Below are 15,482 nucleotides of genomic sequence, written 5' to 3' on the forward strand. Positions count from 1 at the left end.
ACGTCTCTCAAACCATATAAACCCAATTGCTGTTTGTCTGTTAGATACAACTTATGAAACTATACGGCTAAAACGTTATCATATCTTAGATTTACCATTTCTCTAAAACTCTCTTAGATTTAAGTCTGGCAAAAAAAAAAAAATTAATTTTTGATGGATGTATTTAATAACCTAAGTTAATTATATTTTACTTATGTAAATGTAAAAAAAAAATAAAGTAATCCTTTATGTAGATTTGCTCAAGGACGAATCTACCTCAGCCACTACCTACTAGATCTAATTTACTGAATATCTTAATGTAGATAGATTGTAAATAAAGTAAATAAAAAAAAATGGTGTGCATTACATACACATATACTTAAATAGATAAGCAAGATTTCAAAAATAGTATATAAGGATTACAAATATCAAAATAAAACAAGAAAAGCGTTGCACCGAAGCTAAATACCCTTCACAGGTGCATTTCTGTTAGTAACTATCTGTTCAGTTTGTATGGCAGCTATATGCTATAGTCATCCGATCTGAACAATTTTTCAGAGATTACATAGTTGTCTTAGAAAATAATCTGTACCAAATTTCTAAGTTTTCCATACAAGAACTTGATTCCGATCGTTCAGTTTATATGGAAGCTATATGTTATAGTAGTCCGATATCGGCCGTTCCGACAAATGAGCAGCTTCTTGAAGAGGAAATGACGTTTGCAAAATTTCAAAACGATGTCTTAAAAACTGAAGGACTAGTTCGTATATATACAGACGGACGGACAGACAGACGGACATGGCTAAATCGACTCAGCTCAACATACTGATCATTTATATATATACTTTATAGGGTCTCCGATGCTTCCTTCTGGGTGTTACAAACATAGTGACAAACTTAATATACCCTGTTCAGGGTAAAATTAGAATGAAAGATTTCTCAGCTTGAATACGGTCTTTATTTTTCCCCCACCAGCGGTAAGAACGTAAAGACTCTTATTTCAGTTTAAAGTTTGATCATACAAATCAATCAGTTTAATATTAAAATTTAAATATTTGGCCCTTTGAGCTGGATAAGTAGCTCGAGCCAAAATTGTAAGACCTACTTATATGGATAAAATACATGCAATATCAAGGATTTGGTCCTAACTTGCTGAGAGTTGTGGCAGATGTAAAAATCTTATTATACATATATGTTTGTATAAAAGCAATATAAAAGCCATTTTACTTGTACAGGCAAATTAATAAGGAAATTGTAAGACGGGTACATGTTCCCACGTATATATTTGATCACATAAACCTTTTTAGTAAGAAACTAAACGCTGTGTAAAAACTGTTATTTAAAAAAAATATTTGTTTGAAGAATAAAAACAGTTTGTTTTTTAAAAAGAATAAAATGAAGAGAAATCTGACATGTTGAGCACTGCGGATTCATTGCAAGAACAAAAGAAAGGCGACCTACGCGTAACATTTGAGAAGAAGCTGCGCGTAGACGACATTAGGTTTGAGGAAATAAATGTAGAATATATATGGAGGAGAGCCGAAAATAATAGGATAATAGGAAGCGAGTCCAGAAGCTCAAAAAGAAGATAGCGTCCAAAGAGATGGGCACAGGGGCTAGAAAAATAGCCCAACTGTAAATAGAATAAACCTTCTAGAGAAGACTACGGAAGGTAAGCTACGCGTAGAACATATAACCTTTGGCAAGCTGCACTTAGAAGATATAACCTTCGAGAAACTTCGCATAGATGACATAGCGAAAAAAGGCAAGCTGCGTATGGAATATATATGTTTCGAGAAGCGTTGCGTTGATGACATATCGAAGGAAGGCAAAGAACAAAAGAAATCTTGGAGAGCAAAATTTTTGGATAGTGGTTTTAAACAAGTGATTATATCAACTACGGAAAAAGAAGGCAGCAAGTGGCATTTTATTCCCCCCGCAAGTCCTTATTTTGGGAGGAATTCGGCAGGCAGGTGCTAAATCTACGAAACATTAGGGGTATTATTTTGCTCTTGCAAAACCCTTGCACAGTGCAAGAATTGCATATATTTCCTCTTGGTGCACCGGCACAACAGCAAACACAGGCAGAAAATTATTTGCAATGGCTGTAAAATATGTCAGACCAAAACTCATGTATATTTGCAATGTCACGCAAAAATATAATTGCAACCCTGTTTTAGCCGTCATTTTACATAAAGACATATTACGTTGTTAAATTGTTGTGGAAGGTAAGTTTTAAATAGATTTTATAATTTCTATTTAAATTATAAATATTTGTTACAGTTTTTTTTGTTAAAAATGCATTCAGAAGGTGCGCCAATTCACAATAGCCATGCATAATAGTCATTCACAATAAATTGACGGAATCAGCCGTTCATTTTTTTTTTTTTTTTTTGTTTCAATATCTTTTTATTTATTGAATCTGCTTTTTGTTTTGAAAGCCTAACAATAAGTAATAAAATCTTAAATCTACTTAAAAACTAGACACGCTCAAGCAAATGATTGAGCTGTTTTGGTGATACATTGCTCCTTAGTACGCGGGCATATCTCTTCTTTTAAGGCGTGTTTAATTGCAGGAATGTACCAAAGCATTAGCCAAAGGGTTTGGGTGATCACGGAGTTTACATATATATTTAATTCTGCTGTCTTCTACTTCTTTCCTTACCATAGAAATACCAAGGTCTTTATGGATATTCTCATTACGCATGTACCATGGTGAACATGTGATTGATCTAAGCATTTTTGATTGGAACCTTTGTATTATGTCTACATTAGTTGCACAGGTCGTACCCCACAGTTGATCGCCATACATCCAAATCGGCTTTATGATCGCATTATATAAAAGCACTTTATTGTCTAGGCTAAGTTAAGAGTATTCATTTAAAAGCCAATTTAAATTTGCAGCTCTAATCTTCATACATGTTATTTTACTAAAGATGTGTTTTTTCCACGTAAGTCTTCTATCTAGGTGAATACCAAGATAGGTTACTTCATTCGCTTGGGGTACTAAAATATTGTTAATTTTTATTGCCGGACACATTTTTAGTCTAAGCGAAAATGTAACATGCTTACACTTTTGTTCATTTACCTTTATACGCCAGTTAGCTAGCCATTCTTCGACAAACTTTAAGTGCTCGGCTAATATTCTTGATGCTATTATGTGGCATTTGTTACGGCTCACTATAGCTGTGTCGTCCGCAAAAGTAGAAGTTAATACATTGCTAGCTGTTGGAAGATCTGCTGTATATATGATGTATAGTGTTGGGCCTAGAACACTGCCCTGGGGTACACCAGCCCTTATCTGTCTTTCATCAAATATGAAATCTCCCACTTTTATCATAAATTTTCTATTTTTTAAATACGATTCCAATGTTTTATATAATTTTGAAGGTAGAATATTTTTAATCTTGTATAAAAGGCCCTCATGCCATACCTTATCAAACGCCTGAGCCACGTCTAGAAATATAGCTGAACAGTACTCTCTGTGCTCAAATGCTTTTCTTATTTCGTTAGTAATTCTATTTACTTGCTCAATTGTGCTATGTTTTTCACGAAACCCAAATTGGTGCGTTGGTATTATATTATTTTCGTGGAGGAAAGGAGTCATCTTTGATAGTAACAATTTTTCAAATATCTTAGAAAGACAGGGTAGAAGACTGATTGGTCTGTATGAAGACGGCTGTGTTAAGTCTTTCCCAGGTTTGTCTATCAAGATGATCTGCGACTTTTTCCACGAATTTGGATAGTGTCCGAGATTAAGAATTGCATTGAAGAGCAAAGAGAGCACCTTTACGGCAATATTTGGTAACTCAATTAGCATTTTTGGGGTAATATTATCATGTCCAGGTGATTTTTTGGGGTTAAGCTCTTTTATTATTCTAGTAACTTCAGAAGTAGAAGTCCTAATAGACACATGCGACTCTTTTGCGGTATTGGGCAAGGTTGGCAACTCAAAGTTGTTCTTTGGGCAATTGGGTTGAAATACCTTTTCTAGGTGATTTGCAAAGCAATTTGCCTTATCCTCATCACTACGTGCCCAATTACCATTCAACTGTCTTAGAGGCATGTTGGAATCTACTGGTGGCTTGAAAGACTTTTGTGCTTTCCAAAGAGAATTTTGCTTGCGAGAATTTGGACACAGTTTCTTTATATAATTTTCAGTGTTGTGTTCCTCTTCGCATTTAAGCGCTTTTTTTAACTTTCGTACAGCAGATTTCAGTTGAAGCAGAGTTGAGGGGGATCGATTTAACTGCCATTCCCGCCTAGCTCGCCTTTTCTCATTTACAAGTTTCTCTATTTCATTATTGGTGATCTTTCTAAAACCAACTGGTTTGTTATTTCTTTTTGGTGTTGCCAATATAGCTGCATTAGTTATTACGTCATTAATTTCTCTTATATTTTCATCAATGTCTCTTCCTGTAATTATTTTCCAATCAATATTGATGTGGGTGCTGACATACTTTCTATATTTTAACCAGTTAGTTTTATGTGATGTAAGAGAAACTTTTGGCTCAAATATCATGGGCTGTTCATATAACTTTATTAGTACAGGAGAATGATCATTTATTTTTCTTTCACTGGGCCAGTATGTCGGCTTACCAGGAGATATTATATCCAGCTTATTATGGTTATTCATAATAGTGTAGTACAACTGTCGTCCTTTCGGATTAATAAGACGTGAGCCCCAGTACGTGTGTTTTGCGTTATAATCTCCACCTGCTAGAAATTTTTGACCTAGTGTTCCAAAAAAGTCTTTAAATTCGATTTCTGTAATTTTAAAACGAGGTGGACAGTATATAGCAGTAAGGTTTAAGTCACAACCCCGATTTTTGAGTGAAATTGTTGTAGCTTGTAACTGTGGAGTAGCATGCGATTCTAGGGCATGGTGGTTTAAACGATTTCTAATCAACACTGTCTTGCCACCATGCGCTTTTCCATCAGGATGATTTGTGACATAGATTCTAAATCCCGGAATATTGAAATTATTTTTATTTGTTAAATGAGTTTCTGATATAAGCATTACATCAATATTCTTTTCAGACAGAAATCTGATAATCTCTAATTTATGTTGGTTAACACCGTTGGCATTCCATATACAGATATTTAGTAAGCTCATTTTTTACTTCATAAATAATAGGATTTGAACTTTTCTCTGAGGTTGCTATAATTTCATTACGGGGTGTTTGTAACATTTGGTTACGACGTGCTCGAATGCCCTGTGACAACTTGGATTTCAAATCTTTATATACAGGACAACCCCTGTAGTTAGCAGTGTGATTTCCTCCACAATTGCTGCATTTTTTATTTAATTCTTCTTTCTTAAGGGTACATTTCGAAGTGGGATGTAAATCACCACATACCACACAAACACTGCGTAGAGTGCAATATGATTTAGTATGCCCATATTCTTGGCAGTTAGTACATTGTACCGGACCGTTTCTTTTATGTGGTTCTTCCACAGTTACTCTGCGATGCAGCAAATATTTCAGATTGTATATAGGATGGGTCTCATTTTTTTTTAGTTGATTCGAATTCGGCAACAATTCAATTTTAAACATTGGCTGTGGTACTTTGTTTCTATTAAATATATTTACAACTGTTTTAATTCCAAAACCACATTCCTCCAATGCTTCTTTCACTTCACTAGAGTCTACGGCGGACTCTATACCCTTGATTACAACAACTAGGCCCTTAGAGCTCTTCAGTTGATACGAATAATAATTTTTGTTTTTATTCGACAAAAATTTAACGATTTCCATGAAACTTTTTTCAGTGTAGGACTGAATTTTTGTTTCGTCTATATTGCCTTTTTTCAAAGGCACTGTATGAAAATTGCCAAAAATTTCACTTAAATTCGCAACAAGAGTATTACTGCTACGCCCGCGCAAGTATATCGGAGGTGGTTTGGCATTAGCGATTGTGGTGGTACCCTTCGCATCGTCGTCTGAACCATTGCTTAGTATGGCAAATCTGTTGCCATTTAAAACTTCCGTTTTATTTTTATTTGGTGTGCTGCCTTGAAATTTTTTAGGATTGACCGCTGATTTAGAAGGACTTAATTTCCTCTTTATATTGACGTAGCGGTCAATGCCTGTTTGTACAGACGGGCTTTTTTTTGTTGGTACACTCTCACCTTGCCTTGTGATTTTCTTCGTTGCCTGCTCGTTTGTTGGTACCTGCAGGCTGGTTGGTGTCAGGGCATTTGTTATTGCCCGATTGTTGTTTTCGGCTGCTACTGCTAACTGCGTTCTTTGCTTCGATTCCTTTTCAGCTGATCACCGCGATGACTCATCATCGCCGTTACACTTTTTATTTCCAGTAGTTGTGGTTGTTGTTGGGTCGACATAGCTGAAGTAGGCATTTAAGGAATGCCTACGGCCTTGCTGATGAGGCTGCGAAGCACTCATTATTGTTTGTTTGATTTTTTTATTTTTTGTTTTCACTTGTTGATTCGTGTACTAATTGTTTATGTTTATTATTATTAATTTGTGTGCACTGTTTTAAAGGTTTTTTTACAATTTATAAATTGTTTTTTTTTTGTTTTTCTTTTTGATTGGTTTTATGATTAATTTTTTTTTGTAAAGATTGAATTCACGGAGCGAGTTAAATAACACGTCCGTACTCTTTAAACACTCTCTCTATTTCATATATCACTAGATTCTGCAATGGGTGCTCTCGTGCATTTGTATATTTCGGTATAGTATTTTTGCAATCTGCAATCTTTGCAAGAGCAAGCGAATACCCCTATTATCTCAAGCGTATTATAGGAGGTAACATTCTCACATATGAAGAGTTAACTACACTGTTAACACAAATTGAAGCAGTTTTGAATTCACGCCTACTTTATACAACTGGAGAAGATTACGAAAACGACAGCATACTTACTCCCATGCATTTCTTAAGAAAGAAATTTTACGACATTAGATAGATGGAATCTTCTTAGTCGCAAGTTGCATGCACCTATCCAGCAGTCACTCAAAAGGGTACAATTTAATACTTATTATAAACAAATATACATAAATAAACACATACAAAATATTATACCACACGCGCACACATGTATTGCATCGTATACCCTGCTAGCCACGGCTAATCATTTTTCTCAAATATTTCAATACAACTACACATTTTTTCTCTATGCATTAACACCAACGGGTTAATTTCTGTTTACCTAAATGCGATGAAAAATAGTATCTTTCATTTCTTGATTTATTTGAATGAATCCGAAGGAGAAAACATAAATCTCAAAATTGCCAAAAGAAAATCCCAAAAAGGGTAATAAAAACAAAGAGAGCGTGCTTATGACCGCACGACTGAAGTAAAACTTCTTTCTCTCTATCTATATGTATATATATGAATGTGTGTGTGCAATATATACATGTATGCACATATACATATATTTATTTCCTACAAATATTTAAATTTAGTTTATGTTTTCATTAGTAAATTAATATTTTTGCATAGATCTTTTATTTTTTTGCATTGTTTTATTCGTTATTTTCATTATTGGGTACATCAGTAATTACTGTGCTTGATTGTAAAACCGAGAAAGTAGGCTTATGATACGAGAAATACGATACATATATTTTAGAATTAAAATTAGACAGAAATCAAGAAAAAACTGCATCGATTGTTGTTCCATGTCTTGTAGTTGGCTCATTACGGTCATTATTCATTTGTAATTCTAATTTATCTCGTAGAAAGTTTCTCAAGAGTTGTCCATCTTCGGATGCGAAATTGATATTGAAATCTCTTGCTAAGATTAGTGGCAACGTATGATAGTTTTCTCCTAGTTCTTCAGAACCTACTCGACCATAAATCATAAGTCTTCTGTATATAAACTTTATGATATTATTAACTGTGTTATTGGGCGACATGTAAACAACTACCATTATGATGTTTGTTTTTATTTCTCTTTATTTTTATTTAAATAAAGTAATATTTCAAATAAATTATATTTATTTACACTATTAAAAAGTGAAGATGTGCAAAATGAACTTCATTTATTCAAAGAAAATTGATGACCTTCATGAAATGTGCATATTCGCATTATTTCGTTATCATTTCCATATTTGTACCAATAGAATTTCCATGGCATATACATACATACATACATATGTATATTATTTCTGTGGCACAACATTTAAAAAAAAAAAGTGCAGGATATTCTATCAATTCCTTAGCGAAAAGTTTTCAAGTGTATAGATCAACAATAGTTCGTATTAAAAAAAAATTTAAAATCAAGAATTAAAGAAGTATGTATGTTATTAATTTAAAATTTCTTCAAACTGGAGATAAAAGAGTTTCTTCGTGTCGAAAATCTTCCCGAAAAAGCCATTTTACTTATAGATAATGCTCTCTGTCACCCCAAAGAAGGAGAGTTAAAGTGTACTGATGGTCAAATATTGGTACTGTGTCTTCCTCCGAATTGTACTGCCGTTATACAGCCCATGGACCAGAATGTCATAAGGCTTCCGAAAATGAACTACAAGTCTTTTAGGTCACATCGTTCGACGAGTAAAATCAATAGACGCAGCTCTGAAAAACATCAGCTTGAAAGACGCAATATGTTTTTTATATAATGCTTGGAATGCCGTTAATGTGTCTTCAATTCGGTCATCTTTTCAAAAATTGTTTGACATGACAACCGAATGGAATATTCAAGACGACAACCCCTTTTACAGAGTTACCTTTACGGCTAGCTAAAGATACATTAAAAATTCACACCATTTCAAGTTTGCTTGAAGAAGTGCATATAAGGTTCTATCGAGCGTATTGTGTGAAAGATTAAAGCCCACTGTCAACAAACTGATTAGTCTTTATCAGTGTGGCTTTAGACCTGACAAATCACAACCGACCAGATATTCACCATGCGCCAAATCTTGGAAAAGACCCGTGAAAGGAGAATCGACACACACCATCTCTTCGTCGATTTCAAAGCTGCTTTCGACAGTACGAAAAGGAGCTGCCTTTATGCCGCGATGTCTGAATTTGGTATCCCCGCAAAACTAATACGGCTGTGTAAGCTGACGTTGAGCAACACCAAAAGCTCCTTCAGAATCGAGAAGGACCTCTCCAAGCCGTTCGATACCAAACGAGGTTTCAGACAAGGCGAGTGTCGTGTGTCTTCTTCAACCTGATTCTGGAGAAAATAGTTCGAGCTGCAGAACTAAATAGAGAAGGTACCGTCTTCTATAAGAGTATACAGTTGCTGGCGTATGCCGCTGATATTGATATCATCGGCCTCAACACCCGCACCGTTATTTCTGCTTTCTCCAGACTAGACAAGGAAGCAACGCAAATGGGTCTGGCAGTGAACGAGGGCAAGACGAAATATGTTCTGTCATCAAACAAACAGTCGTCGCACTCGCGGCTTAGCACTCACATCGCTGTTGACAGTCATAACATATAAGTCCTCTCTCGACAATTAAAAACCAAACTCTATAAGTCACTAATAATTCCCGTCCTGCTGTATGGTGCAGAGTCTTGGACGATGTCAACAACGGATGAGTTGAAAAAGAGAGAAAAGTTCTGCGAAAGATTTATGGTCCTTTTCGCGATGGCCACGGCGAATATCGCATTCGATGGAACGATGAGCTGTACGAGATATACGACGACATTGACATAGTTCAGCGAATTAAAGGACAGCGGCAACGCTGGCTTGGTCATGTTGTCCGGATGGACGAAAACAGTCCAGCTCTGAAAGTATTCGACGCAGTGCCCGCCGGGGGAAGAAAGGGAGAGGAAGGCATCCACTCCGTTGGAAAGACCACGTGGAGAAGGACCTGGCTACGCTTGGAATATCCAATTGGCGCCACGTAGCGAAAAGAAGAAACGACTGGCGCGCGGTTGTTAACTCGGCTATAATCGCGTAAGTGATGTCTAGGCCAATTAAGAAGAAGAACAATAAAAAGTTTTAAATTTTCTGGAACCGCGTCAACTAGCCTTTTCAAGGTAGTGTCCGATATTCTCATAGTTGCTGAATACCACTTTCTTTTAAAGTCTTGAAGGTCTTTGGTCCCTTTCATCTCTCTTTTTACTAAAGCTCAGTATCTCTCAATCGGTCTTAATTCTAGAGAGTTAAGTGGATTCGCTTTTTTAGGAATTACCTAAAATTTCCCCATTTTGGTTGTAACTGTTCTGAGATTGTTTTGCTACAGTGACATGAATCGAAGTAGGGCCAAAAAACATGGACACTTCATGTTGCCTCAAAAATAGGAGCAGTCTCTTTTCTAAACATTACTTCATATAAGTATATTTCGGTGCTGATTGTACCAGATGCAACGAATGAGCTGCTCCTGTTGACACAATTGCCTGCCACACAAGAATTTTTTTGCATTTTGTAACTTCTTAACTTTGATTCAACAATATTTCCTCTAGAGATTGTGTCCAGTTAGCTGAGTAAAGTCAGCTAAAACGTAATTCTTGTCGTCCATTATGCATTAATCGAATTTCTTAACAAAATCAACCGTTGGCTTCTTAGCTCGTTGTTTTGCGGTTTCGTTCTTGATGGCGTTTCTATCCGGAACTTTCTGTACCTTTTACGTCTTTAGCACAGCTTCTTTCTTCGTCCTGCGTACGAAAGATTCTAAGCAGCCAGCCTTCCTCGCCAATTTCCTGCCCGAAATGCTTGGGTCTTTCTCGAAAATGGTAACAACGTTCTTCGCCTTCTCCCGATCATGTGGCGCTGTCTTTTTACCAGAACCTTTCTTCTTGTCAATACTCACATCTCTCTTAAAGCGTTTAAGAAATGGTTTTGGTTAGCCCCTACCGCTTTGGCAATTTTCATAAAGAGCACTGCGGTTTCTTTTGAAAAAATTTAATAATTTTTTCACGCACTTCCACTTCGCTTGCCATTTTCGCGTTAAATAAATTTTTATAGACTCTAACGGATGCATAATATTTTTTGGCATTTATTTCAGAGATACTAAGATAAATATTTGTTTATTTAAAATTTTTAATTGCACGATATGGAAAAAAATGTAACGGATATAGCTCACTTAATTCTATAAAGATGGCTCATATATTGGGCGACAAAGTCAACCGGATCTATTTTTTGACATACAGCGTACATACTATTACCAGGGAAAATATTTTCTCCCAAATTATTTGAGCAGATTTTAGCTATATTTCCGATAGAAGTTTGCAATAGGACAGTGGTTCACATATTCGGTATCTAGGGGTTTGATTAGAATTTTGTCCATTTCATCTCCTTCAAAGTACTCTCCTCCAGCTGCAATACAATTATGCCAACGAATTTTTCAGTCATCATAGCACTTGGAAAAATCCTCCGTCGTGATGGCCATCAGAGCCTTCTTCGATTCACAATCTTCACCTTTTATATCCTCAATTTAGTACTAACTGTGTCCTTGGAGTGGTTGTGTGAATTTTCTGAATAGGCAGAAGTTATACGCATGTAAATCAGGCAAATGCGGTGGTTGCGGCACGTTATTAGTTGAAAATGTGGCGAAATGATCACGAATAACTAATACAGTATGAGATGGTGAATTATCGCATTTTTTTGTACAAAAAATTCAGACATAGTAAAAATTGAAAAATTTCCTTTTAGAGCCTCACAAAACAATGTGTATCTCAAATACTAATGAATATTTTGACGTGAAATTTAGCATATATGTCACTAACAGTACTACCAACTTACAGAAAAAAATTTACCGATTCGAAAAACACGCGAAGCATAAATTAAAAAGTCATCTTCAAATTTGAACACAGTAGTATGAGAAGAACGCGTGTTTTTTTACTGAATTTGGTTAAAATAAGTCGAGTAGGTGCCGAAAAATTTGTTTTCGACTAAATGCGTACAATCCCAAACCATGGCTCCACCTGCACCACGCAGGTGCTTTCAAATTTTTAATATGGTAGGCTGTGTCAAGTTTTCTCCATACAAGCTGCTTGTTTTGATCGTAAAAAGTACTTTTTCCAGAATTCAATGGAATTATTTAGATATTGCGTAGGTAAGGCGCTTCTGTCGATTAACCAATGATATCAAAGGTTTTCTTCGTGTAACACGGCTGAGGAAATTCGATTATTTTAAACTTCATTGAACAGTAATGCTAACAGACGGAAAGCAATTGCTTAATATTTTCCGAAAACTTTCTAGTTGTCAGCTTAAGATTTCATTAAACTTACTGCAAAACATCGCAACATGTGAGTAAAAATGGTCGGCCGGGAAACTTTTTTTTTCCTTTAAGTTTGAAATTACTCGTTGTACTGAGGAATGTGTTAAGCCAACAGACGCTCTTATTTCTCAGCAAGTTTTTCTTTCTTTATAATGATTTTTCTCTATCTAATGTCAATTTTTATTATATTATATTATAATTCGGAAAACTAAAAAATCTACTTAACGGAACATCAAAAAAATTCGGAGTTATACCAATTGCTCAACAAACGAGACATTTACCGATAATTATAGATAATTTGGAGTACAATAATTTAATTTAGCGCGGAAATATAATATTAGGCTTAAATAAACACAAAGATGACATTTTTATCAAATTTTGACCAGTCGATGCCGATTCTTAACCCATTCTTCCCAAGCATCGAAATCATAGGAATTTTTTGATGAAATTTGTAAGTTGGGCTCTTAATACATATGTTAAGAAAGAAGAATATGAAATAAAAAAAATATCTTGATTGATGAATGAGCCCGTCATATAAATAGGACACTGGGGATATATGCTCAGAAAAAATGAAAGTTAACACTTATAGGAAAATCAACTTTATTTGAAAATTATATTAGTACTAGAGGACCCGCCCAAGTTTTACTGTGGCTGTTACATAGGTAGTACTACTAATACCATCTATATGATTTCTATTAGTTAGATTATAAATATTATTTAAGGAATAATCGCATTTTTGGTGAAGCAACTTGTGTTAGTTTACAAAAAAATGAATCTTAAAGAATTTCGTGTGTTAAGAAAGAATTGGTTTTTGGGGTAAAAATACTATTGAATTTGGGCTGTGCATCAGTGAAATCAATCGAGTCCAATTGATTGTCAGCCTAGTGGACTGCATATTAAGAAACAGTTCTCAAGCGTGAAAAGACAAAAAAATCGGCTGGCGAGGTTATAGCATCAGTCTTTTGGGATGCCCGTGGTATATTATTCATCGAATGATAAATGAGCCAGTTTTAATTCATTGCATTGTGTGTTTGATTACAGTTCTATTCTACCATTCCTAATATTTAGCAATTTTAATATTTTTCAGGAAGGTTCAGTTTGAAATTGTACGTATATATGTATTCATCGTTCCCGTTTAAATATTGCATTGCTCTGGATTTTAATAGACCTTTTTATCAACAATTCAGTTATGCCACTATTTTTTATGCCAAACCTTTTGCAATTGTAAATTGTCTGTCGTTTTGTTTAATGCACGTTTACGCCAATTTAAGGTTTGAATATTGAATACTGCGATGGTAGCGCCATCCATCGGTCAAACATTTAAAATTAGCAATTAATTACAAATGAAAAAGTTCAAATGCAAACACACGGTCAGAAGATTTATATATATAAAGATTTAAGCTTTTTTGTATTATATGTAAGGTATAAAACAATCACTGCAAAGTGTTTTATCACATTTGACACAAAAAGTAAGAGGTTTTTTCTTACAACCTAGTTCTTGGCAACGCCTCTGTTTGTCCCTCTTCATCATGTAGTGATCGAAATTGTCAAATCTGACGGGTTGCAACAGAATTTCGGAAGATCTTGGAGTAGGTTTACTGTCCTATCTTCTGATTTTTTCATCCACGAAAAACAAACCCTTCGTCTAAAATCTAGCAGAGGGATGGTCTCATCTTTTTTGACCTGATTGTAAATAATCCATGAATTTACTATAAACGTATCTAGAAAACGAATTACTAGGAGCCAGTACCATTTCTTGCCTATAAAACGGATTGGATATTTAGCAATGAATCAATCGGGTTTATCCACCCCGTCCATGTTTTTATTATAATTATGAATAAGTCTTGCCTTATCTACGGCTACTTTCGTCCTTTTTGTTTTTGAGTACCTATTAGTTTTAACAAAAGGTTCAACAGTGTCAAAATTAGTGAAAAGACATACTACATTGTTGTCATGCCATTTATCGCATAATATTTCTTTGTTTTTATCAAAGCGATGATCAGAATAACCTCTGTCTTTCTTTTTCATTTCTTTTTTTGTCATGATAAGACATTTCTTAGTCCTATTTTCTCTGACTGTACCCATAGCACTGAACCCTTGAGTTTTTAAATACACCAACAATTGCATACTACTGAAAAAATTATCAAAGTGGACTACATGTGCACAGGGATCGGCAACTTTTTTACTACTCTTGAACTCAAGCCATCGCCAGTATTACCTGCCGTTTGAGTTTCTTTGCCTGCATATAACGAAAAATTATAACAGAATCTGCTGGCTTCACACAGTTCCCAAAGTTTGTATCCAAACCTTACTGGTTTTCCTTTTATAAATTGTTTGATTCCATGATAACCAAAGTATTTGACGATCATTTCTTCAACCGCTAAATTGGATTAAAAAATCCCAAACTTTTGAAAAGATTCATTAACTTTTGCAATAAACGGGCGAATTTTGAAAGCTTTGTCAGTGTTATCGATTTTCGAGTTATCATTGAAATGTAAATAGGACTTAATTTTCTCAAAACGATTGCGTGACATTGATTGTTCAATAAATGGAACATGTACATCATCATCTCTACACCAGTAAAGTTTACTTTGAGGCAAATGGTGATATGAAGAGAAAAACAAAATTGCTATGAAATCATATAACTCATTCACGGTGACACTAAAGTTCAAGTCATTTTTATAATGTTTGGCATAAGCTTCTGTTTCTTGAACAATATATTCTAAAATCTCGTCACATAACAAGTTTTCAAATATTTCTACCGCCGATTTTCCTTCCAACTCCGTTATCATGTTTTCCAAATACTGATTAGCCATATAAGATCCCGGTTGATTATCAGAATAAACTGGATCCCACTTACACCAAGCGACTGTCTTACTTGCCCGAATGTAGTACAGTAAAACCTGTAAAGTTGGACACCCTTATAACTTGGACACTCGCTCAAATTGGACAAAAAGTTCTGTACCAAAATAATATCGTACAAAATATCCATATATTCACTGCTTAATTTGGACACTGTCTATATTGGAAGTTGGACAAAATTTGTCTCAATTTTTAAACAGAAAGCATTAAAATCCCTTTATATCTTGGACAATACATTTAATATGTATGCATATTTTTATGCTATTTACTTATGTACTATACCTATGTATATTACACACAAATGTACATAATTGTATTTCGGCATCAATGAAATTTTTCAAACGATGCAATGCAGCTGTTTTTGCTTACATATGTATCAAATTTCATGGATTAGCTATTGACACAATTATGCATATTTGATATGTTGTTGCAATCATGTCAAAAAGAAAACACCCAGTGGAGTTATCTCTGAAAATTAAAAGTGAGATATTGAATGAACCGGCT

General features: G+C 34.9%; 1 protein-coding gene across 2 annotated transcripts in view; it reads left to right on the forward strand.

Moving 5' to 3' along the window:
• LOC105233792 (oxysterol-binding protein-related protein 1) overlaps window positions 1-15,482 on the forward strand; it is a 386,119-nt gene that overhangs the window by 319,605 nt on the left and 51,032 nt on the right. The window lies entirely within an intron of this gene.

Source organism: Bactrocera dorsalis, chromosome 3 (assembly GCF_023373825.1).
Source record: "Bactrocera dorsalis isolate Fly_Bdor chromosome 3, ASM2337382v1, whole genome shotgun sequence".
Lineage (NCBI taxonomy): Eukaryota > Metazoa > Arthropoda > Insecta > Diptera > Tephritidae > Bactrocera > Bactrocera dorsalis.